The 27,020-nt window shown below is 48.9% G+C and overlaps 1 pseudogene; it reads right to left on the bottom strand.

Annotated features, from left to right (window-relative positions):
* LOC141233750 (uncharacterized) overlaps positions 1 to 27,020 on the bottom strand; it is an 83,720-nt pseudogene that overhangs the window by 33,630 nt on the left and 23,070 nt on the right.

Here is a 27,020-nt window from a genome sequence, read left to right as displayed (position 1 = left end):
ATAGCAGGGCATGCGTCTGAAGTATACCTGTTTATGCCACATGGCAACATGCCTGATGAGCAGCATACAGGAGGTTACAACCCTCTTACATGGTATCTTCGAGACTGGGAGGCAAGGACGAGGAGTGTGACAACTGGACACTGTTACCATGGGGCGGCGCCTTAGGCGTCGCTTCCGGAACCAGTGAGTTCCAGCAGCCATGTCCTGCGTTCCACAGACCGGAAGTGAGGTCTTCGGACCGGAAATGCGTCACACGCTGTGGACGAAGCCACCGCAGCGAAGTGTTGCTTTAAAATGGAAACAGTGAGGTGAGTGCCTATACTGCAGCATTGAGCAAGTTATCCCACAAACGTGTCTGTAACGATATTACTGTGGTACACGATCGGAATAAGTTCCTCCTCTGATGAATCAATGTGTTTGAGGAAACGCGTAGGGAGAATAGAGGAAAAAGGGATCAACACCTATGAATGAACTAGGGAACCGGCATAGTATATCCTCAACTTGGGTGAGATTTTTCCCTTTTTTTCCTACGGTTGGTGAATAATTACAGGTGTGCACACACTTACACCAATACCGCATTATTGTGCATACAGGGTGACAGTGGTATGTTGAGATCATAGCCCTATGTCACTGCATGTACAGTATGTACCTGCATCTATAAGAGTGTTATCCCCCCTTTCCCAAAGTGGACAGGTTTATAGATGATGTCTGACTGATATATGCTAATTATTGTCATCCTACCTAAATACCTGAGAAAAGGCATAATATGCTCCACAGTTGAAGAAAAGGACTGGGGGTTCCACTAGTAACCACTTGAATGCTCACCTAGTTTGAATGAGCATTGCCATTTCTGCACTAAGGTACATATAAAAACTGTTCAATAGTATATGAGGATATGAGCATTTATTGTACAGTTTGTGGCCACCACTAGCTGGTCACTAAATTGTTATTTGTACCTGCTGTGTGTTTGGCTGCATGTCCAGTGACAATTGGTTTTGGAATACTGGCACTATTCTAATCACCTACTGGTCACTGAGGTGACCTACCTCATCTCTGTTGATATTTGTTATTGGCGTTTTTGGATGATTTTTATTGAGTTTTTTTAATCAATTCTAATAAAAAGGTATTTTTAATTAGTCCAATTGCAGCTTTTCTTGACTTAAATCTGTTTGGGCATCTACCCCTTGCTTTTTTGACTATATTTTATGCATCATAGATACAGTCATTACATTAGTAGACACATAATTACCGCCCTTGTATTTCAGTTTGCTTCATATTGTGGCAGCCGTGGATCATAAAAATGATAACTGACATATACAACTACCTGAGTGCTATAAAATAAAGACACAAGGAGACAGAGCATTAATTTTAAACATTTTATTAAATAAAATGTTCACCCCTACCTAAAGCCAATGATCCAGAAGAAGGCAAAAAACCTGGACACGTTCAGCCAATGTGTGTCACAGGGAAAAAATTCCTTCTTGACCCCGAGAAAAGGCGATCAGTTCAAGAACCCTGGACCAAGGCCATACTACAACTAACTAACTGATATATAGAGCAATGACTCGTTTCCGGAGAGCAGATCTTCTTTGTCCTGGTAACACGCCTCACCTCTCCTTATCAGATCGGACTCTGAGCTTATAGCTTGTCTACGTTGATCTCCCCTGTAAAAATACAGAACACTACCCCCCACAAACACTACAACCCACAAACACTACACCCCACAAACACTACACCCCACAAACACTACACCCCACAAACACTAGCCCTTCGGATACAGACATAGGGCAGTTATATCATATCAGGTCCCTTATACAATTAGGTTAGACAGCAGACACCTATGTAATATGATGTCATGATGCACTGATTCCAGAATTAGATCTATATAATCAGTATATAATGACCTCATAAGACAACAAATATTATCTACAGACATATTAAATGATTAACACTAAATAATCCCGTGGCTCTTGTTAGATTCTTCAGTCTTCCTTCCTGGATCCAGATTTTCTTCCTGGTAAGAAAAAAATAATATGAGACAGATCAGGCAAAGACCCATAGAAAATCAGTCATATATATATATTGTACTTTATGCCCTCTTTTCTTTGCATTTTTACATTTTGATGTAGATACTTAAAAATGGTGTAATAAATTTAATAAAAAAAAAATTGTGTAAAATGCACATATATATATATGTAAAATAAAGAGTAAAATAAATAAATATACAGTATGTCCCCCAATGTATGTACACCAACCTCTCTCCCATGTGGGGGAATAAGGGTAGATTTTTTTTGCTCCAAAAATCTGAAATTAAAGTGACAGAACCACCACCAGCAATCTGTGCCAGCCACAGATACCACTGGAACTGTCACTGACCAAAGTAGCTTCTGTAGTGTCTCCATCCGAGGTGCCATCTTGTTACTGACCTGTGTGATAGCCCCAGGGATGTCCCCATGTTTGCTGCATAGAACTCTCAGTGTCCAACATTCCGCTGTGTGACCTCACAAAGAACCTTCATCACCCAAGTCTAGAGATTCTGCCAGCAAAGACTGGAGAAAGCTAGAACCTTACAGCCACAATCCGTAGACTTGGAGGATCGATGTCCATGTTGGCGCTAAGTTCATTAACAAATCCCTGTAAAGTTTCTCATTTACCTGTATCCTCAATCCAGGAACTTCCAATCTCCTCGTCTCATCTCCTGAAATGAGAATCTGTGTCCTCGATCCTGGATCCTCTGCTCTCCTTGTCTTCATCTCTTGAAATGATTATTTGCCCCCTGAACACCCGTTTATATAGACCCACAGTCATTGTGACATCATGTTGTGAGGTAACAATGGCCTCCTGGATTTGATGATGTCATATATGACCATGAGTGATATCTCCATAGGTATTAATTAATATTTATAACAAGTAGTAATAATATGGCAGATCACATTGGTTAGCATCAAGGCTGGAGGAGCAGGACGAATAAGGAAAAGTTCCCAAAAGTAAAATGCATTTACTGTGACTGAAAAAAATAAATAACTTTATATTACTTCAAATTTAATTAAATTCTAGGCTCTATGACAACACTACACTGTTACCATAGGAACAAAGACCTATAGCCCATAGCAACCAGTCCAATTCCAGCTTTAGTGTATTTAAGGCCTGAAATCAAAAACATTGAGTGTTTTGTTTGCTGGTGATACATCTAGCAATGGACAAATGACAGGTAAGAGCAGGAATCATTGTCTATGAGAGAAACCATTCCCATTGTTACACATTTTCACACATTTTGTAGGTGCAGGAACTATGGACATTCCAGTTTTTGTGAAACAACAACTCCCAGCATTCACAGGATAAATATGAACAAAAGTTCAAGAATTGCTTTTTATTTTTCTCATGACATTCACCGTGCGGTATAAGCAGGGCCGGCTCCAGGTTTTCGTGAGCCCTGGGCGAAAGAGTCTCAGTGGGCCCCTTTAACACATACCACGATTCATGACACACAGATGCCGCAGAAAAATATATATATAATACAATGCAGAAGATTTCACTTCTTACATTACATGACCGATATCTATTGTAAATTCTACAATAGCTCAGAAACCAGCGAATCGCTGCATACAGAATACTGGCCCCCATAAAATGCTCCATACAGGATATTGGCCCCCATATAACGCTCCATACAGGATACTGTCCCCCTTATTACAATCCTACAGGATACTGGCTCCCATATAACGCTCCATACAGGATACAGTCCCCATATAACGCTCCATACAGAATACTGGCCCCCATATAACGCTCCATGCAGGATGTGCCCCCATATAATGCTCCATGCAGGCTGTGCCCCCACATAATGCTCCATGCAGGCTGTTCCAACCACATAATACCTCATGCAAGCTGTTCCCACCACATAATACCTCATGCAAGCTGTTCCCACCACATAATGCCCCATGCAGGATGTCACCCCTCTTATAATGTCCCATGCAGGATGTCACCCCGCTTATAATGCCCCATTCATTGTCACCCCCCCTTATAATGCCCCATGCAGGATGTCACCCTCGCTTATAATGCCCCATACATTATGTCACCACCCCCATATAATGCCCTATGCAGGATGTCACTTCCCCCATATAATGCCCCATGCAGTATGTCACTCCCCCCATATAATGCCCCATGAAGGATGTCACTTCCCCCCCTTTGAATGCCCCATGCAGGATGTCACCTCTCCCCCCTCTTATAATGCCCCATGCAGGATGTCACACCCCCCTCCCTTATAATGCCCCATGCAGGATGTCACTCACCCCCCTTATAATGCACCATGCAGGATGTAACAGCATCCCCCCTTTTAATTCCCCATGCAGGATGTCACCCCCCCTTATACTGCCCCATGCAGGATGTCACCCCCCCTTCCTTATAATGCCCCATGCAGGATGTCACACCCCCCTCCCTTGTAATGGCCCATGCCTCCATACATTAAAAAAAAATAATCAAATACTCACCTCACTTCTTCTCACCTGCTGCCGCTGCTCTGGACTCCAGCGTCGCCGGCATCTTCCCACTCTGCGCTGTGACGGCTCAGGAAAGAGCGCGGTGAAAAGATGTCACCGCACCCTCTGACCTGAGACATCACAGTGCAGCAGCCGCGAAGAGACTGGAGCGGCTGCGGAGGAACGGGGAGAGATAAGTGATGAGCTGCAGGCTGTAGGGGCCCTGAGGCCCAGAGCAAGTGGGGGAGGAGCGGGTGCTGACACCACTCTCCTCCTCTCACAGGTCCCATAGCGCGGCACGGTGCTAGACGGCGAGTGGGTCCCCCCCCGCCTGCTCAGGGCCCCGGCACTTGCCCGTGTGCGCCAGGTGCTGACGCCAGCCCAGGGTATAAGTGATATGATGACTTTATTCTGTAGGTCAGTTCGATTACAGCGATACCAGATTAATATAAGATTTTTAATGTTTTCCTGCTTTTACACAATTAAAACATTTATTTTTGGGTACATAATATTTTATTGAACCCTTTTTATTCAGCAGTATGCATAACATAGCGCCATACACTCGTCCTACTATTCTGGATCAACATTGGACCAATTTTTTATACGCTAGTATGACTCCAGCCGTTTCCAAACTGATAGTCCTATAAGAGATCACTTTATTGAGCTCTGTCCAGTTTGCCTTATATACCGTATTTTTTGGACCATAAGACGCACTTTTTCCCCCCAATTTATGGGGGTGCGTCTTATGGTCCAAATGTACTGTTTTGTGATGTGGAGGCGGCTGGGGTTGCGGCAGCGACGGGGGCTGCAGCAGCTGGGGCGGCGATGGAATGGTGTTACCCAGTAAGGAGCGGCGGCAGCAGCATGTTTGTGGGCGCAGCCATGAATTCACTATGTCCACACTAGCCATCAGGAGGTGGGCGGTCTCAGGTCCAGATCGCGCGCTGCAATGATGTTACAAAGAGGCAGGGCCGGGGCAACACAGAACAGCACAGCGCGCAGTCATTACCGACCCTGCCTCTTCGTAACGTCACTGCAGCGCTTGATCAGGATGAGAGACCGCCCACCTCCTGATTTCGAGCACGGCCATAGTGAATTCATGGCTGTGCCCACAAACATTCTGCTGCCGCCGCTCATTACTGGGTAAAATCGCTCCATCGCCACCACAGTCCCCTCCGCTGCCACAGCCCCCTCCGCTGCCACAGCCCCCTGCCGCCACAGCCCCCTCTGCTGCCACAGCCCCCTGCCGCCACAGCCCCCTCCGCTGCCACAGCCACAGCCCCATCCGCTCATACAGCCACAGACCCCTCCGCTGCCACAGCCCCAGCCCCCTGCTGCCACAGCCCCCTCCTGCCACAGCCCCTTTCAGCCCCAGCCGCCTCCGCTGCTACAGCCCCAGCCCCCTCCTGCCACAGCCCCCTCCGCCGCCACAGCCCCCTCCGCTGCCCCAGCCACCTCTGCTGCCACAGCCCCAGCCGCCTCCGCTGCCCCAGCCCCAGCTGCCTTCACTGCCCCAGCCACAGCCCCCTCCGCCGCTGCAGCCCCAGCTCCCTCCACCTCCGCTGCCACAGCCCCAGCCGCCTACGTTGCCAAAGCCGCCTACACTGCCACAGCCCCCTCTGCAGCCCTGGCTCCCTCCGCCTCCGCTGTCACAGCCCCAGCCGCCTCCGCAGCCCCAGCCGCCTTCGCTGCCACAGCCCCAGCCACCTCCGCTGCCACAGACCCAGCCCTCGCTGCAGCCCCAACCGCCTCCGCCCGCTGCCACAGCCCCAGCCACCTCAGCTGCCACAGCTCCCTCCGCAGCCCCAGCCACCTCCGCTGCCACAGACCCAGCCCCCTCTGCAGCCCCAACCGCCTCCGCCCGCTGCCACAGCCCCAGCCACCTCAGCTGCCACAGCTCCCTCCGCAGCCCCAGCCACCTCTGCTGCCGCAGCCCCCAGCCAGTGTGACCCCGCTTCTTGCCTATCGTGGGTCCAGAATGAGAGGCAAGCATTATGACGTAGAAGTAAAATATAAAGTAAAGTGAAAAAGCACATGACATAAAACATTGTACTACTCCTGTGGTGAACTATAACTCCCAGCATGCCATAAGAGCTGAAGGACTTGCTGGAAGTTATAGTGCCCCTCAAAGTCAACCACAATACCTGTGGGATCTTAAAGAGGACATACCATACATGGCTGAATACAGCCAGTACATGATACAAGCAACCAGTGGATCGAGCAGCATACTGGCTGTATGACTTCAGCCACATTTGTTTTTTGGCGTTTCTTCCTGCGTGTGTGTACAGTTAGACCACTCAGTCATTGACAGCAGGAGAGGAGAAGCCAAAGGACGGTATGTTTTCCTCTGCCGCAGCATTTCAGACGGAAGACTGAAACATACCATATCAGCCTTACGTCGTACATCCGGTGTCTGATACATTCCGCCTGATCCACGGGCAGCATGCATCAGCTATCGCAATCCATGGGCAGAATGCTTCAAAAGGTTTTTCTCCACTATTTTCCACCTCTAAAACCTTGGTGCGTCTTATGGTCCGGTGCGTCTTATAGTCCGAAAAATACGGTGCTTCCTGCTGACATCAACTGACCTGTATGAGAATGTTCTGACAGGTCTGGGCATGTACGTTGGAATATTTCCAATATATAATGCATTAATATTATAAGTGAATAGGCTTTGCATGTATAACTTAAAATATAAACGTGTCAGGTAAATTCGGAGTTCATGTTTGGAATCAGCGCATTCAATTTAGTGTAAATCACAATAAATCAAAATATTTTTCTCTTAGTAGCAAAATCATTGTCGACATGCACTTACTTTTCTAATGTGGTCAGTAACCATTAATACAATAACCTTAGCAATCCAGATAATAGATTATCTGCTTGAAGATGGGGTGCCTAAAAGTTTAAAGAAACTCCAGAAGGAGATCAACTTGCCTCATTATCTTTTTACGAACACCTACAACTTAGGCACACATAATGGACCCAGTCAACCACGACAAAGGATATTAATACACAATCACTTTATCACAGATATGATCATATCTGTGAACCACACACATGGTTTAATTTCTACTAAATGTTAACAACTTCTGTGACCTTGCATAGATGAGAACCCTCTGACAGTTAAAGGTTTATTCTCATCTCCAAGATCATAACTCAATGTGTATTAGGTGTAATAATAATATTAGCAAATTCCTCAAATTATAAATGTAATATAGTTCTTCTGATTCACTATGTTGCTTACCCCATGCACAGATCATTGCAACATCTTAGGTATCCATGTGTCACGCAAGATGTGGGAAAAACTTACTGCATCACAAAGGCAAGAAGGAAAGGAAGTCCAGATTCTAGGGAAAGGGGGGAAGTGGAGACCTCCTAGGTTGATCTTACATCACCCTGTCTTCCCTAACGTCCTTGTATTGGCTCTTCACCAATCGCCGCACATGTGCCTTGCCCTGTATTTCCCTGGCATATGGCTAAGGCTAGGGAAGGGAGGAAATGAGCACTAGTTGATCTCAATTAAACACTATAGACAACAGAAGTAGACAAACAGGGGGAAATTACTTAGCTTTAGACGAACTCCAGACAAATGCGCACACGTTCTCAAGCTCCAAACAGCAAGAAGTACTGCTCTTGCTAAAGCCTTCACAAGTTGTAATGAATACACAGCAGATATTTATACAACCAGGCAGGGTGTTAATTAGCGAGAGGTAGGTAGCCGCTGGGTCCTAGAGACAGAGTCTAAGAAAATGTCTGTAAAGCCAAACAGGAAGAGAGCGGACCCTTCCCGCGAGGGCTCACAATCTACAAAGGATAGGTGAGCATACAGTAGATGAGGGAAGAGCTGGTCATGCAGCGGTATGGTGCAAAGAAGGTTACTGCAGGTTGTAGGCTTGTCGGAAGAGGTGGGACTTCAGGTTCCTTTTGAAGGTTTCCTTGGTAGGCAAGAGTCTTTTATGATTGGAGGTGTTGGTCTGCTTCTTTCAACAAAATGTACTTTTCAGGTTATCCCCCCTGTACCCTCCCTTATCTTCCCGTCTTTTGAGGCCCACACAGTCAGACTCTACCGGCCCTTCTCCCTGCGAGTGGCGGTTGTCTATCGCCCTCCAGGTCCCCCCCGTCAATTCCTGGATCACTTTGCTGCCTGGCTTCCAAATTTTCTATCCTGCGACATCCCCACGATAATCATGGGAGACTTTAACATCCCAATTGGCGATCCTCTTTCCCCATCTGCCGCTCATCTTTTATCCCTAACCTCCTCTTTTGGCCTTTCACAGCTTGCTAATTCTCCTACACATGAGGATGGGAACACATTGGACCTGATCTTCTCCCGGCTTTGCTCAGTACATGACTTTACTAACTCTCCCCTTCCACTCTCTGACCATAATCTTCTTTCATTCTCTGTCAAGAACTGTGACTCTACTCAAGACACTCCCACTGTCCACACTTATAGAAATTTATGTGCCATTAACACCCAGAAATTTATAAAAAGGTTGCAATTATCATTGGCCCCAATCTCCTCCCTCTCATGTCCCGACTCTGCATTGAAGCATTATAACAAAATAATACTATGCGCCCTGGATGAAGCCGCACCTCCTACACAAAGAAAAATTCGGCATAGACGGCGACAACCCTGGCACACGCCTCAAACACGTCTTCTCCAGAGGTACTCCAGGTGCGCTGCACGGCTGTGGAGAAAATCAAATCTGTCCGAAGATTTCCTCCACTATAAATTTATGCTGAAAACATATAACTCTGCCCTTCACCTCTCCAAACAAACCTACTTTAACAACCTCATAATCTCACTTTACAATAATCCTAAACGACTCTTTGACATGTTTCATTCTCTCCTCAATCAAACAACACAGGCCCCGACCACCGACCTCAGCGCTGACGATCTGGCCATTTATTTCAAAGAAAAAATTGACCATATCCGACAGGAAATTTTCTCCCAATCCCCAAATGTTATGCATGCTCTCCCCCGCCACATTGTATCTTGCTCATTTTCTGACTTCGAACCAGTCACGGAAGATGAAGTGATCAGGCTCCTTGCATCTTCTCGCCCTACCACCTGCACCAGTGACCCTATTCCCTCACATCTCCTTCAGTCCTTGCTCCAGCTGTCACCACTCACCTAACTAAAATTTTCAACCTTTCCCTCTCATCTGGTATCTTTCCCTCTTCTTTTAAACACGCCAGCATACAACCATTACTTAAAAAACCATCCCTTGACCAGAACTGCACGGCCAACTACAGACCTGTTTCCAATCTTCCCTTTATCTCTAAACTCCTGGAACGCCTTGTCCATTCCCGTCAAATCCGCTATCTCTCAGACAACTCTCTTCTTGACCCTTTACAATCTGGTTTCCGCTCTTTACATTCTACTGAAACTGCCCTCACTAAAGTCTCTAATGATCTACTAACAGCTAAATCTAATGGTCACTACTCCCTGCTGATTCTCCTGGATCTCTCTGCAGCATTCGACACTGTGGATCACCAGCTCCTCCTCACTATGCTCCGCACTATTGGCCTCAAGGACACGGTTCTCTCCTGGTTCTCCTCTTATCTCTCTGACCGCTCCTTCTCTGTGTCTTTTGCCGGCTCCTCCTCCTCCCTACTTCCTCTTACTGTCGGGGTTTCTCAAGGATCAGTCCTAGGCCCCCTTCTTTTCTCCTTATACACCGCTCCTATTGGACAAACAATCAGTAGATTCGGTTTTCAGTACCATCTCTATGCTGATGACACCCAATTATACACCTCTGCTCCGGACATCACCCCTGCATTACTACAAAAGACCAGTGATTGTCTTTCTGCCGTATCTAACATTATGTCCTCCCTCTACCTAAAACTGAATCTGTCAAAAACTGAACTACTCGTATTTCCTCCCTACACTAACCTACCTGTGCCCGATATTGCCATTTCCGTTTGTGGCTCAACCATTACTGCCCAGCAACAAGCCCACTGTCTTGGGGTCATTATTGATTCAGATCTTTCTTTCACTCCTCACATCAAATCACTCGCTCGTTCATGTCATCTACACCTCAAAAACATCTCAAGAATCAGGACTTTTCTCACCTTTGACTCAGCAAAAACTCTTACTGTCGCTCTTATTCATTCTCGTCTTGACTATTGCAACGCTCTACTAATCGGTCTCCCTCTTACTAAACTCTCCCCTCTCCAATCCGTCCTGAACGCAGCAGCCAGGATCATATTCCTCGCCAACCGCTACTCCGATGCCTTTTCCCTGTGCCAGTCATTGCATTGGTTGCCCATCCAATATAGAGTTCATTTTAAACTTATCACGCTTACCCACAAAGCGCTCCATGCTTCAGTACCCCCCTACATCTCCTCCCTTGTCTCAGTCTACCACCCTGCACGTGCCCTCCGTTCTGCAAATGACTTAAAACTAAAATCCTCCATAATCCGAACTTCCCACTCCTGTCTCCAAGATTTCTCGCGTGCTGCGCCAATTCTCTGGAATGCACTACCCAGGACAGTTCGATTAATTCCCAATACCCACAGTTTCAAGCGAACCCTAAAAACACATTTCTTTAGACTGGCGTATCACCTAAACACACTGTGTCCATCCCAGTTTTCCCCCATATTAAAATCTTCTTCAACTTCGAGTTCAAACCAACCATGCACATAATAGCCTCTGTCAGGACTGCACACATACTGGCTGGCGACCAGTCCATGTATTATTATTTATCCTATTCAGTATATCAAGGCTGCATTATACAATATATGTACTTTTTACCTTTTGTGTCTCCCCCACTACCTCATAGACTGTAAGCTCGCGAGCAGGGTCCTCACTCCTTTCGATATGAGATATGCTTATTCTGTATTGTCTGTATATGTCCCCCCTAAAAATTTGTAAAGTGCTGCGGAATATGTTGGCGCTATAAAAATAAACTATTATTATTATTATTATTATTATTATTGGATAGAGAGTTCCAGAGTAGCAGGGATGAATGGGATAAAGTTTGTGTGCGATTGTGGGAAGAGAAGATAAGAAGTGAGTAGAGCAGGAGATCTTGTGAGGATTGGAGGTTGCGTGCAGGTATGTACCGGGAGATTAGGTCACAGATACATGGAGGAGACAGGTTGTGGATGGCTTTATGTGCCATGGTTAGGGTTTTGAACTGGAGTCTCTGGGCAACGGGGAGCCACTGAAGGGATTGACAGAGAGGAGACGCAAAGGAATAGAGGGGAGACAAGTGGATTAGTCGGGCAGCAAAGTCGGGTGAGATGAGGAGGTGGTGTGTGAGTGGGAGAGACTGATGTTTTGTCTGTCTATGAGGAGATACAAGATAGGGCCAAGTCTGTGATGCCGAGAGATGAGAGAGTCGGTAGTGGTATCCATCACAACCACATTGCCGCCTTTGTCGGACGGCTATATGGTTATGGTTTGATCCTTTTCAAGTCTGCATAGTGAATCCATTTCACCTCTTGAAAGGTTATGTTGTTCCCTATGCTTAGTTTTTGTCAGTTGTATGATGTCTTCCGTAACCAAATTAAGGAAGAAATCTATGGAACTTAAGTCTCCGGTAGGAGGTGGCATTCTAGAAATTTTATTTTTAATGTCCGTGAAGGGATCAATGTATTCAGGTTCACCTCATCAAGATGGTATAGCAACCTCACGCCTTGTAGAAGGTTATTGGGTATTCCCAAGTTGTCACACTCCTTTCTATCCTCCCTAAGGAAGAGCTTTTTTAATTTCAAACGTCTGATGAATAGATGCAGGTCTATTATTATTTCAGATTCATCAAAATCAGTGGTATGGATAAAACTTAAACGTTTACTCAGTACGCATATTTCATCAGTAGTGAGGGGCATTGATGATAGATTGATGACCTGTGTTGTTAAACGGGATTCCGCTGATTGGATCGGCTCCTGAGCAGGTAGTTCAGCTCTAAAAACTCCCTCTCTGCGGGGTTCTCCTGTTATTTCCTCTCCTCCGAAATCCACCCCTTCCTTTTAATTTCCCCTTTTGGGTTTTGGATTTTGTATCAGTATGTGAGACCTCTGTTTCAGAGGAGCATAAGTCTATCTAAGGAATATAATTCTGTCTGGTAATCGGCACCTAATATGCCTTGTTTTCCCTGAATTCTTCTAGGTAATAAAAAGCTTGTGTTTACACTCTTTTAGGTGGTATTGGTACCATTCTACCTTGTTCTGTAACTATGTTTCTTTTTTTGTGAAGTCCAGTTCTGATGAGAATTTCTTAGTTACCTCTATTTGCTACTTAAGAGCTTCATTTTTAGGGTGCCAACCACCATGTGAGGTAGGGGACAATATAGAATAGGGAGAGAGTAGGGAATAATAGACACTTTCCTTCCCAGTTTTTTCCAAATAATGCAGGTTGGTGGTATCACCCTACTAGCTTAGCACATGTAGGGTATCCATGCATGTGTATCTGTATCATTTCTTGACCCTAATGGGAAGCTAAGTGCCTAATCTCATTCTTGATCTAGACCCCCCTGACATAACTAGTAAATAATGGTAAAATATCTTTGCCCAATCATTTTCTTGTTCTATACCCCATTAATATATATAACTGTGATGTACCTCTGAGACCATCGGCCTCTTTAGAGTACCAATGTGTGTTTATAAAAATATCAGGGTATATTCCATTTGTTTAGAGTGATCCATGACCATGTGTCTTCTTGGGGGTTTGAAGGCGCAATAAAAAATATGTGTCCCTTCACGTGGATCTCCATTTTCCAGCTGCAAACCCTATAGCAGGGCATGCGTCTGAAGTACACCTGTTTATGCCGCATCACAACATGTCTGAGGAGCAGAATATACAGTCGGTAGGGAAAGTATTCAGACCCCTTTAAATATTTCACTTTGTTTCATTGCAGCCATTTTATAAGTTTAAAAAGTTCATTTTTTTTCTCATTAAAGTACACTCTGTACCCCATCTTGACTGAAAAAAAAACAGAAATGTAGAAATTTTTACAAATTTATTAAAAAAAGCAAAAGCTGAAATATCACATCGTCATAAGTATTCAGACCCTTTGCTCAGACACTCATATTTAAGTCACATGGTGTCCATTTCCTTGTGATCCTCCATGAGAGGGTTCTACTCCTTGTGCGGTAGCGCTATTGATCATGTTGAGGGGCACTCACTTCACCGGGTTAATTAAAGCACACATGCAACGTTTTCCAGTAATCTAAAGTCCAGCAGTTTATTACACATCATAAACTGCTTATAACATAGTCCATCTCAGCGGCTCGCAGGAATATTACACATGTAATATCCTAGAGCCTTTTCAGTGGCAGCTCTGCCGGCTTGGCTTCAGAAACAGTCCTCAGCAAGGTAACAACATCAAGGTCCATATCAAGCACCGTCTTTTACCTTTGTCAGGTATAGCTGCTTCCATTAACTCTGTTCTGCCAAAGCTGTGGTTTAAGGCTCACCAGATGTGGCCTACAGGCCTTGTGCCTTCCAGGTCTAATGGTGTCTCAGGCACAGAGATCAGGTCTCTTGACTCACTGCGTTTCAAAACCCCCCCGAATATATATCCCTCTGTGCGCACAGGACCTGTGATGATGTCACAGTCATGTGATTAGTCTTTGTCACTAACTTCGTCAACTCACATTTCCGAGTCGTAACCTTGTCAGACCCCCCTCGCTCCCAGCGGTCAATACAGCAGTGCGACTCACTTGCCCTTGTATCTAAGGTCAGGTCCGACTCCGTACTGTCTCGTACTGTATTGGGTCATTTGTATGGGCCTCTCAGACTTGAGCTAATGGAGGACTCACGACCTCTAAACCCACACCCACTATCCTCAGAACATCTTGAAAGGTCTCTAACTTCTGCTGTAGCCGTTCTATTATTTGGAAGGCCCTTTCTCTGTCTGGTCTCACAATTTATAAACGGCTGCCATCTTCTGCTGCTCAGTCGACGCTGTCTTTCCATTCACAGTCTGGCGGGATTCAACTGTTCTACCTCTCGCAGGTAGGTCACTCGGTACTCCATCAGCATTCTTACATATGCAAGATTTTCTTCTGTTCCTACAGTGGAGAATGACACCATGCTGTCTTCATCCGGTATCCAGTCCTGATGATCACGTGGACTGCTTACTTTCATCACACCAGACTTCTTTACCATCATTTGCATGGCTTGGCCATTTCTCCCAATGAGCTTTCTTACCACAGCATGAGGCACCCAGATGACTTCTTCTCGCAGACTTTGAGCTTTTCTCATAAGCTCCAGTTGTCTAATGGCTTGTTCAGTCTTCAACCGGACAATCCTCTTCATGCAAACACATCGCCAGTGCATGTCACTTAGGACAGCCACCCTCTTCCCTGTGACTTCAGTTGTGGACAGGACCACCAGCTGTTTAGCTTCTGAGGTCGAGTACACCTTACAGGCTCCCACGGCTTTCTTAAACTCTTCATGCACTGACTCTCTGGTGCATTCTTCTCTCAAATCTTCGGGTACATCTATGAGGCACTTGTACCGTGAAGTTTCTGTCTAATCAGTGGTCTCCAAACGATCATCTGGCTCAGGTTTCAGGGACAACTGAGTTTCAGATTCTTCACACTGTATGCTTCCCCTGAGCTGACTCACAGCTATGAACTCAAGAATTCTCCTCTTGACATTTTCCATCCCATACTGATCTTCTTTTAACACTTCCTCAGCTCTCCTCAGTTCCACCTTCTCATAGTATAAACGATTAAGCGCAACTTGTTTGCCCTTTTCCTTCTCGAAGGCGGCCTCGTTCACTGATTGGTACTTTGCCAGGCGACCTTTGAGCTCGAAAACTTCTTCCTCTAGCTTAGCTACTCGCCTCTCAGCAGCCCATCTCTGAAGTTCTTCCTGCTTCAACTGCTCCTTTATCAGCAGAATTCTCTCAGCCCTCTCTGTCTCCAATGAGCCTACTCCGCACTCGACAGCCAGTCTCTCAAGCTTCTCTTGCTTCAAATGGGCTTGTAGCGTCTCCTTGAGCTCCTTGATCTCGGCTCTTACATCCACCGAATCATCCAAGCTCACATTATTCGAGGAGGTATTTGCTTCATACCTCCCTTCTTCAGTGGCAAACTCCTGACCCTCATCTGTGGCTTCTCCGATAGACTCCTCCATCTTTTTCCACTCAGCTTCCATCCTGCTGATTCTATCCTGAAGGCACGTCTCTGCCCTCTGCAGATCATCACAGAATGTCTTCAGCTCCTTCACCTGAGCTTCCAGTCCTAGGATCTTTCTACGGAGATCATCATTCTCATCATGGGTGTCCTGCTGAGTGGTCTCAATCATTTGTAGCATGTGCTCTGCATCAGCCTTATCATCCTCTAGTTTTTTCTTAACCTTGAGGAGATCCTCATAGTCCCTCTTGGTTTATAGCAGGTCCCTATTGTGTTCATCATACTCCTTCTTGGATTCACGCAGCTCCTGGATGAACTGTTCTCGCAGGTGTTCTAGGTCTTGATCGCGTCCAGAAACTTCGTCCTTCAGCGCCCCTTTTAAGGCAGATAGCTCCCTATCCCGCTGGTGTAGACCCTCGTCCAGCCTTTGCATCTCCTGCATCAGCTGCTTCACCTGCTCTTGAAATCTCTGCACTTCCTTTCTTGTGACCTCTGCTTCCTCCGCATCCCCAGAGCCTTTCTTCACTTGGTTCAGCTCTGACTGCACCAGGGAGAAATGATTTTTCATTTCATTCAGCTCATCTTCAGACTCCTCTTTCTCAAGCTTCAACTGCAAAACCTCCTCCTTGGTTTTGCGGAGGTCCTCTTTATTTTTCTGGAACATTTCCTTCCATTGGTTGAGTTCCTCTCTGCTTTCCTCCAGTTCTCACTGCAAGTTCCTCAAAATCTGGTTTATTTTCTGCCGCTCAGACTCCAGGCTCAGCTGGTCCTGGGACACATTCTCCATGTTTTTCCTTAGTTGCTGTACATCACTCTGATACTGCTGCCTGAAAGGCTCCAGCTCTTGGTCATGATTGGCCACCTCCTCTTTCAGCGCTCCCTTCAGGGCTGTCAGTTCCTGAACCTTCTGTCTCAGTAGATCATCATGCTTGTACTGAATCTACAGAACTGCATCCAACTCCTCCTCCTGGTCTTCTTTATTGTTGGATACTGTACCAGAGGTTGCTACTGGCAGCGTCAGCTCCTCTTCTATCCTGATCTCCTCTGCTTCTAAAGGAGAATCCACACTCGAAATAAAGGCACACAGCATTGCATTTTCTTTATTTACCCTTTCAGCAAAGACTACAGGAGCAACTTCTTTGTGGCCCTTGTACCTTCGAAGACGAAAGTGGGACTTTCTCACCTCATTTAACTCCTCCTGACTGAACTCTCTTTCTACTTTCATAGTGTCACTCCCCATGGTGTCAACCCCTTCTACTGGAGCTACCCAGTTATCAACGGTTGAATTGTCATTTTTAGGCGGTACCAACACACGACCAGTAACCAATTCTGGTTTTCTATGCCCCACCCCCTTTTGAGACTCCATCCCTTTTGGACAACTACACCTGTAGGGGGTGCTTTAAAAAAAAACAACGTCCTGCCGTTCCAGCACCATGTCCTGTTGCCGTTTCCCAAATACCTGCTGCAATTTTAACAGGCACTTAAATCGCTCAATAGCTTCAGTCTCATTTTCTGCTCCATTCACAGCCATCTTTATCAGCTCCTGCATTTCTTTAGCACACTCTATTTTGCTGAAGAGCGTTTGCAGCCGGTCATCTAACCCTTTCTCCATTCTGTCTGGGGATACTGCTCCATTTATAGCCATCGCAGTGCGTTGTTCACACCAGACACTTCACACCGCTCTCACCAGAAAAAATTTCGTGGCCCCACCAAGCCACAGCAAACCAGGTTTGAGTGCGACGACAATTTTCATAACCCTGCCGAGTTACAGCCAGATGCTTAAATCTTCGTGGCCCCGTCAAGCCACAGTCAGATGCTTGCATCCACATTCGTCGTCCTGTGCCGTTACCCCTTGCAACCAGACTGCAGTTGCCCGCATTCTCTAACCAATTGTGAGGTAGCGCTATTGATCATGTTGAGGGGCACTCACTTCACCGGGTCAATTAAAGCACACATGCAATGTTTTCCTGTAATCTAAAGTCCAGCAGTTTATTACACATCATAAACTGCTTATAACATAGTCCATCTCAGTGGCTCGCAGGAATGTTACACACGAAATATCCTAGAGCCTTTTCAGTCGTAGCTATGCCCGTTTGGCTTCAGAAACAGTCCTAAGCAAAGTAACAACATCAATGTCCATATCAAGCACGGTCTTTTACCTTTGCTAGGTCTAGCTGCTTCCATCATCTCTGTTCTGCCAAAGCTGTGGTTTAAGGCTCACCAGATGTGGCCTACAGGCATCATGCCTTCCAGGTCTAATGGGGTCCCAGGCACAGTGATCAGGTCTCTTGACTCACTGCGTTTCAAAACCCCCCCAAATATATATCACTCTGTGCACATAGGACCTATGATGATGTCACAGTCATGTGATCAGTCACCTGAAGGGGACGTACGTGGTGAGCCAGAACACACCCCCTCAGACATTTTGGCAATGCAGCAAGCCGCTGCATTACATCCTTCATTCGAGTCCAGCTGTGTTTAATTAAACTGATAGGACTTAATTTGGAAAGGCACACACATCTCTATATAAGACCTCACAGCTCACAGCGCATGTGTAACATCCCTGGCGGCGTGCTGACATGGCTTACCATCTCCTACCATGCAAGACCGCCAACTTACCTACCAGTCCAGGCTGCACACTATGCTCCTCTCCCTGCTGTACGCATGTCTCTTGTCTGCTGGCTTAGGGCGGCGGCGCTGGCACTTCCTGATTCTTAACCCTCAACTGGTGAGGTGGGGTTTTTGTCACGCAACTGGTGATGTGGGGTTTCCTATAACCCAGTGTTTAGAGATCTCTTATTTTTACAGAAAATTCAAAGATCACGTTTGTTTTAATCATTTTCTTATTGGCGATTGATTACACATGAGTATAACAAATTTTTGACACCCACAAATGGATGGAAGCTAATGAGACACGGATCCTCATACCAGCATTTTTCAATGAATGGAAGCCGAACAAAAATTCCCTGGGTTGTGGCAAACCCCACCTCACCAGTTGAGTGTTAAAGTTACAGTGTGCACAGTCCTAATGCGTCCCCAGCCTATTGCTGTGAGTCACTGGATACTTAAACCTCCTCCACCCAGTGGGAGGTGCCTGAGCAACACTTTCTTTTAATGTGTTCTGTGCAACTGAGTAGGCAGGTCCTGTCCTGTATGTGTGACTTCTAGTCTGTTTCCGCCACCCCGGGGGCTGAGAACCCAGGCCCGTTAACTGCATCTGTGACTTCTAGTTTTTTCCACCACTATGGGGGCTGTATGCACAGGCTTGTTCCTGTATCTCTTTCCAGTGTCAGTTCCTGTCTGAACTGTGTCGTAGCCCGTTACCTGTTTGTCTCTATGTCCGATCCTTCCCTTTTCCTGCAGTGTCTGAACCAGTACCTAACTCCTACTCATTGTCTCTGTACTTCTGTTTGTGAGTTTTGTGTCCACTCGCTACTTCATTGCAAGTACCTTGTGTGTATCTGGTTCTGCTTGTCCAGCTTCCCTGCTTTTGTATCTACCGCCTGTGTTCCAGCTATCTTCCTGTGTTTCCCAGTCTGTTCCATGGGATCAGAGCCCTGTCCTGTCTGCCCGCACCTGCGGCTCTGCTCCGCTCTGCTTGTCCTCCGCACCTGCGGCTCTGCTCTGCTCCGCTTGTCCTCTGCATCTGCGGCTCTGCTCCGCTTGTCCTCCGCACCTGCGGCACTGCTCTGCTCCGCTTGTCCTCCGCTCTTGCGGCTCTGCTCCTGTATCCCAGTCTGTACTGGTCCCTATCCAGCCTGTTTACCTACCTGTCAGTACCTGCCTGTGTATACCAGCCATGCCTGCCAGTACCCGCCCGTCTGCATACCAGCCAAACCTGTCCTTTCCTGCATTCCCTGGTGTGGGTCAACAGCTGTGTGACAGAGGTCTGACTTGGAGTAGCACCTGGGCCACCTCCCTCATCCCTCCTCAGACCACGGAGTCGATTAAGCCGCCGTGTGTCCGTTGTCGGATCTGGCAAGGCACATAGTCACGCCCCTCCAGGCACTCCTCGGTTCGTGGCCCAGTGGAACCACTAACCACGCTCACGCCAAACAGTCCGGGCGTGAGCTTAACAGCATGTCAGACTAAATGAGAATCATGAGCTCAAAGGAACTGCCCAAGGAGCTCAGAGACAGAATTATGACAAGGCACAGATCTGGTCAAAGTTACAAGAGAATTTCTGCATTACTCAAGGTTTCTAAAAGCACAGTGGCCTCCATAATCCTTAAATGGAAGAAGTTTGGGACCACCAGAAGTCTTCCTAGACCTGGCCGTCCAGCCAAATTGAGCAATCGTGGGAGAAGAGCCTTGGTGAGAGAGGTAAAGAAGAACTCCAAGATCACTGTGGCTGAGCTCCAGAGATGCAGTAGTGTGGTGGGAGAAAGTTCAAAGTCAATTATCACTGCAGCCCTCAACCAGTCGGGCCTTTATGACAGAGTAGCCCGACGGAAGCCTCTGCTCGGTGCAAGACATATGAAAGCCCGCATAGAGTTTGCTCAGAAACACATGAAGGACTCCCAGACTATGAGAAATAAGATTCTCTGGTCTGATGAGACAAAGATAGAACTTTTTGGTGATAATTCTAAATGATATGTATGGAGAAAACAAGGCACTGCTCATCACCTGCCCAATACAATCCCAACAGAGAAACATGGTGGTGGCAGCATCATGCTATGGGGGTGTTTTTCAGCTGCAGGGACAGAACGACTGGTTGCAATTGAAGGAAACATGAATGCGGCCAAGTACAGAGATATCCTGGATGAAAACCTCTTCCAGAGTGCTCTGGACCTCAGACTTGGCCGAAGGTTCACCATCCAACAAGACAATGACCCTAAGCATATGTAGCACCCCGAGGGCTCGGCTGCTACAGGGGTATTGCACCTCAAACCAGAGGTGTGATATTCCACTCCCGGGTAAGGATGGAGTGTGGACCAGGACTCGGTAGGCTGCATGCACCACACACACCCCATTTCCGAGGGACAGCTCAACGGTGCTCCCACAAGATAGAAGTGCAGGCACAACAGCATCTGTCCCTGGCTGGAGTGGGGGAGGAGAAAGTACACCCAGTGGTGTAGGAGCAGATAGGGGTGGGTCTCTGGGCATAGGCAGGAGCCCATTGGTTGCTAGTCACCTGAGCTCGGGTGTCAGAAGGAGGTAAATTAGGTGGGCACCATCTTAGGACAGTGGTCAGTTCAGAGAGGAGTTCAGCCAGAGAGGGCTGACAGGGAGCTGTGGCTCAGTCTGGGCCCAGCTCCAGAGGCAGGCCTGGAGTGGAGGCCAGGAACAGCAGAAAGAGAGAGGAGAAGGAACGGAAAGGAAAGTAAGAAAGGAACTGGAACAGAGGAGAAAGGAAGCAAGGAACACAGAGAAAGGCCCAGAGACACGAGGACAGAAGGAACCCCATATGCCCAGAGGAGATACAGGGTGAAGGGTTGGCAGAACAGGGTACCGGAACCCAAATTGGTGGAGGCAACAGATTCCTCAGCCAAAGACCGGAGGTTGTTACCACATCTTGGTGCGACCCCTCACTACATCCACCAGAAAGGCATACCGTATAGGGTCAGGGAAACTGGAGAAAGGTTTCGCCAACAGAAGGCCCGAGGGAGCTGGACAAAGGTGGGTCACTGGTGGGGACGGCCAGAGAAAGGAAAGGAAGGGAGCCCTGTGCCACGCTCTGGAATTGCCTGGGAGTTGGTCGAGTCCCTTGCCTGGTGGACGCAGCACGGCTTGGGCAGTCACCGCCGGTACCGAGGTGACTAGGACCAGTAAAGAACTGTGAGTAAAGCATTGAAAACTGCAACTGCACGTCTCTGTGATTCCTCGCCGCACCAGCACCATTAGCATTGGGACCCTCACACCATCACTCCCATCATCATTTACACTAGCTGCCCTGAGGTAATACTTCTCCCGTGGGGAGTTATCCCATACTCGGCTGCGCAAACAACATCAGCCTCAGCGGTCGGCAGCGCAGCGGCGGTCCCCACTGACCGCAATCCACGGGTGGCGTAGTCGGACATTTGCTATACATTAAGACTGTCACTGGTTTGACCGCCCTGGGCACGGACCGGGTCAGCGCCACGGAGACTACAACCCCCAGCGATCCGGCTCCGGGTATCTGACGCGCCCCCTGGGCCATATTCTTTAGGGGGAATATCCGGAGCCGGATCAGATGGGGGTTGTAGTCTTCCGAGTGGCTGTGACCCGGTCTGTGCCCAGGGTGTCAAACTGAGTTGTATGTGGCAGTCCTACAGATGTTACTAAGTTCTTAATGTCGACTACGCCACCCGTTGTATTGCGGTCACTGTGGCCGCCGCTGCAGCAGGGTCCGCTGAGGCTGGTGGTGTAGGTGCAGCTTTGGTGATATAACCCCCAACGGGTGGGGTATAGCCTCAGGGGGATCAGGTGCAGAGGATGGGAGTTGTGGTGATGCAGTGTAGACGGCAATCAGAGACAGAGTCGGGTTATGCAGTTTAGGATGTTTACTCACTGCTGATGTTCTGGTCACTCCAGCTTCGAGTGACCTCCCGAGCCGTGCTGCGTCCACCAGGTTCTGGATCCAGCCAACTCCCAAATAAGTCCGGAGCGTGACCCTGAGCTCTCCTTCTGTCCTTTCTCTGGCCGTCCCCACTATTGATCCACCCAGGTCCAGCTCCCTCGGGCCTTCTGTTGGGAGACCCTTGGCCTTGGGTTCCCTGACCCTCCTCGTGGTATGCCTTTGTGGTGGATGTGGTGGGTGACCGTGACAAACGCTGCCCACGGTCTCCGGTCTCTGGCTGGGGAGTGTTTTTGCCCCCACCAGCTTGGGTTCCGGTACCCTGTGCCGACTCTTCACCCGGGGATTTAAGTTGGGTTCTTGGAGTCCTTTTCTTCTGTTTCCCCCTCTGGGTCTCTCTCTATTCTCCTCTCTCACTCTGGGTCTCTCTTCTCCTCTGCTCGCTGACTTTCTCTCTGCAACTGACCCTGTTCTTAGTTGGTGCCCACCTTATATACACCCTCTATGTGTGAGCTCAGGTGACCAGCACCCAATGAGCTCCTATCTTTACCCAGGCTGCTCCCCCTATCTGCCCCTACACTACTTGGGATGTACCACCCCCCTCCCACTCCAGCCAGGAACAGACTCGGTCGTACCTGCACATTTCTAAGTGGGAGTACCGTCGGTCTGCTCCTCGGAAATGGGATGTGTGTAGTGCATGCAGCCTACCGAGCTCAGTTTCACACTCCTTCCTTACCCGGGAGTGGAATATCACACCTCTGGGTTGAGGTGCAATACCCCTGTAGCAGCCGAATCCTCAGGGTGCTACATTCCCCCCTGGTAAATCACAGCACGTCCTCGGGCTGTAAGACAAAAACATCACAAAACATACAAAATTTTTCATAAACATATAAAACATATAAAACATTATATAAATTAGCAGCATCATAACACTCTTTATATAAAACTTTCTCGTCGCCTCTTGTTCCTCCTCCGGTCACTGGGCAACTGTTGACCGGGCAAAGTGCGACAGTTTTTCTAGAAAAATGGTTTTCCTATAAAACCGGTAGGGGGCGCTTTAGGACGCGCAACTATATACAGGGATATGGCCGCTCTCAGTCCTCGGCCAGTTAAGGAGGGAAAGGGAATGGCTGCTCACAGTCCTCAGCCTGTGGGATTAAGGTAATACGGGTAACAGTTCACTCAGCTGGTCCCAACGGGGACTATATTAGCAATAACAGTTTCTTTATACCCCGATCGGGTAACTATTTACAGCACCTACTCCGCTGTACTCAACAACGTCTTCCTCCTGCTCCTTCTTTGGGGATCTCAGCTTCAGACCCGTCCGGATCCTCTTGCTCTTCCTCCTCACATCGCAGCTCCTCCTCTGTCAGGCGATGCACATGGAGGGCGTAAGGTCCTTTGGCACACTTGTGCCGGGTAAAGGTGACCTCGTCCCCGATATAAAGGTCACGACCTCTGTGCCCCTCCGGCAGATGGGACTCCACATCTCTGCGCGTGACAAAGACGTCGCCGGGGGTGTTGTGGTCTCTGATGAAGCCCCACCCATGCTGCATGTTGAACTTAATTACAGTCCCGGTGGTGCGGGGACTGTGCGCTGCACGGGGGTCCCTCCTGGTTCGGCTCTTCTGCTCGGCGCTCCTTATTTGGGCCTGTTGTTCCCGGACCCGCCTCTCTCTCCGCTCCCTCGCAAACTCCTCGAGCTGCTGTCGGCAACACTCAGCACGCTCCGCTGCAGCTGCCCTGGTTTCTTGAGTGAACCCCATTAGGTCTTCTCCGGTGGGGTCCCACTCAAATTGGGTCTCTTCAAGCGGGGGCGAGATCCTTATCACGGGCTTCGGAGCCGGAATCAGGGGTGCACACATGGCCCCAACTCTCCTCTGGTGCTCCAGTTCATAATATTTCTGGGGCCAGATGAAAGGCTGCCCGTCCGGCCACGTGTGCTGGGCAAACAAGTCCTCTCCCAGACGCGGCACCCTTGGTTTTACGGGTGCGGGCGCGGTGGTGGTGGCGCCCGGGTTGCCCAGGCCTTGCGGCCAGGCCTGGGGCACCTGGAAGGTGAAGGGCACCGTTAGGACGGCGGCGCCCTGGGCTACCTGGCCTTGCGGCCAGGCCGGAGGCTCCGCGGAGGTAGGGGGCGCTGTTGGTGATGCGACGCCCGGAAATTCTAGGCCCTGCGACCAGGCTGGTGTTACTTCCTGTTTTGCCACGCTCGGGGTCGGTGCGCATGGCGTCACAGGGGTCGCGGCGGCGGCTTCCGGTTGGGGCCTAGTCTGCGTCGGTGACATGGCGTTTTCAGGCACAGCAGGGGGACTTTCGGGCTCTGCGACGGGGAGCTGGGGCAGGTAAGCGGTGTCCCGGTTTGGGGTATAGACGTCCCCTTTACCTGCCTCCATGCGTTCGGCTCCCTTCTCGGCGCCGTCTCCGGCCTTGGGTCCTCCCGCGCCATCCTCAGAGGCGGTCTGTCTCCTCATCTTGGCTGGCGTGCTCCGGGTCTTGGTTTGCTGGGCCATCTCTCGGCTCCACTCCGCCAATGTCTCTCGCTGTACCCGGGCCATCCTCCGTGCGAGGCCCTCCAGGGCAGTCTGTGCACACTCCCTGTCTCGGGGGAGCTGTGCAAGGACCTCCACTAGGCCTAGTGGGGTCGTGGTTTCCAGCAGGCTCCTGACCAACGGGTCGGTGCTGCTCTGTTCTTCTTCCAGCAGGCTCCTGGCCAGCGGGCCGGTGCTGCTCTGCTCTCTCGCCATCTCCGGGTGAGCTTCTCTGCTACTCTTCTCCAGGCTTCCTGCCTCCGGGTGCGCTCGCTCCAGACTGCTCCAGGCGGCACCCATCTTTGTTCTTTTCTTTCGTCTCCTCCCCCTTCGAGGGCGGTCCCGGGGCCACTGGGTGACTGTCAGCTCCAGGGGCGGTTCTTTCACGCTGACAGACACCTCTAGCATCACAGTCTCTGTTGGTGGGGGCGGTTTCCACTTTTGGCGCCATTTTCGGTCCTGGCCCACGATGGGAGGTGGCCTCTCGCCACCCTCTGGCACGCCCATAATGGCGTCCGCTCTGGCAAGGCGGGAAACCTTTGGAAATGGCGGGAATCGCTTCCCAGTGGCGGGAAACTCTGCAGATGGCAGGAAAACGCTGTTAATGGCGGACAACCGGCTGGAATCGACTGGTGATGGGGTCCGATGGCGGGGACCCTCCGGAACCGGCAGGAGACTTCTTCTTGAGGTAAACTTGCACTTTCCTTCAGGCACGCAGTACCCGGGTGTTGCGGGCACGTAATCCTGCCGACTACGCCAAAGTTGACGCGCCCCCTGGGCCATATTCTTTAGGGGGAATATCCGGAGCCGGATCAGATGGGGGTTGTAGTCTTCCGAGTGGCTGTGACCCGGTCCGTGCCCAGGGTGTCAAACTGAGTTGTATGTGGCAGTCCTACAGATGTTACTAAGTTCTTAATGTCGACTACGCCACCCGTTGTATTGTGGTCACTGTGGCCGCCGCTGCAGCAGGGTCCGCTGAGGCTGGTGGTGTAGGTGCAGCTTTGGTGATATAACCCCCAACGGGTGGGGTATAGCCTCAGGGGGATCAGGTGCAGAGGATGGGAGTTGTGGTGATGCAGTGTAGACGGCAATCAGAGACAGAGTCGGGTTATGCAGTTTAGGATGTTTACTCACTGCTGATGTTCTGGTCACTCCAGCTTCGAGTGACCTCCCGAGCCGTGCTGCGTCCACCAGGTTCTGGATCCAGCCAACTCCCAAATAAGTCCGGAGCGTGACCCTGAGCTCTCCTTCTGTCCTTTCTCTGGCCGTCCCCACTATTGATCCACCCAGGTCCAGCTCCCTCGGGCCTTCTGTTGGGAGACCCTTGGCCTTGGGTTCCCTGACCCTCCTCGTGGTATGCCTTCGTGGTGGATGTGGTGGGTGACCGTGACAAACGCTGCCCACGGTCTCCGGTCTCTGGCTGGGGAGTGTTTTTGCCCCCACCAGCTTGGGTTCCGGTACCCTGTGCCGACTCTTCACCCGGGGATTTAAGTTGGGTTCTTGGAGTCCTTTTCTTCTGTTTCCCCCTCTGGGTCTCTCTCTCTTCTCCTCTCTCACTCTGGGTCTCTCTTCTCCTCTGCTCGCTGACTTTCTCTCTGCAACTGACCCTGTTCTTAGTTGGTGCCCACCTTATATACACCCTCTATGTGTGAGCTCAGGTGACCAGCACCCAATGAGCTCCTATCTTTACCCAGGCTGCTCCCCCTATCTGCCCCTACACTACTTGGGATGTACCACCCCCCTCCCACTCCAGCCAGGAACAGACTCGGTCGTACCTGCACATTTCTAAGTGGGAGTACCGTCGGTCTGCTCCTCGGAAATGGGATGTGTGTAGTGCATGCAGCCTACCGAGCTCAGTTTCACACTCCTTCCTTACCCGGGAGTGGAATATCACACCTCTGGGTTGAGGTGCAATACCCCTGTAGCAGCCGAATCCTCAGGGTGCTACATATCCCCTGCACAACACAGGCCCAGGGGGCGCGTCACATACAGCTAAAATAACAAAGAAGTGGCTTCAGAACAACTCTGTGACCATTATTGACTGGCACAGCCAGAGCCCTGACCTAAACCCAATTGAGCATCTCTGGAGAGACCTGAAAATGGCTGTCCACCAACGTTCACCATCCAACCTGACGGAACTGGAGAGGATCTGCAAGGAAGAATGGCAGAGGATCCCCCAATCCAGGTGTGAAAAACTTGTTGCATCATTCCCAAGAAGACTCATGGCTGTACTAGCTCAAAAGGGTGCTTCTACTTAATACTGAGCAAAGGGTCTGAATACTTATGACCATGTGATATTTCAGTTTTTCTTTTTTAATAAATTTCAAAAATTTCTACATTTCTGTTTTTTTTCAGTCAAGATGAGGTGCAGAGTGTACTATAATGAGAAAAAAATATAACTTTTTAGAATTTACCAAATGGCTGCAATGA

The sequence above is a fragment of the Phyllobates terribilis genome, unplaced genomic scaffold (genome assembly GCF_046119375.1).
Source record: "Phyllobates terribilis strain yellow unplaced genomic scaffold, ASM4611937v1 Scaffold_614__1_contigs__length_971095, whole genome shotgun sequence".
NCBI classification, from domain to species: domain Eukaryota; kingdom Metazoa; phylum Chordata; class Amphibia; order Anura; family Dendrobatidae; genus Phyllobates; species Phyllobates terribilis.
The sequence above is the reverse complement of the archived record's forward strand: the minus strand, read 5'-3'. Positions and strand labels throughout refer to the sequence as shown.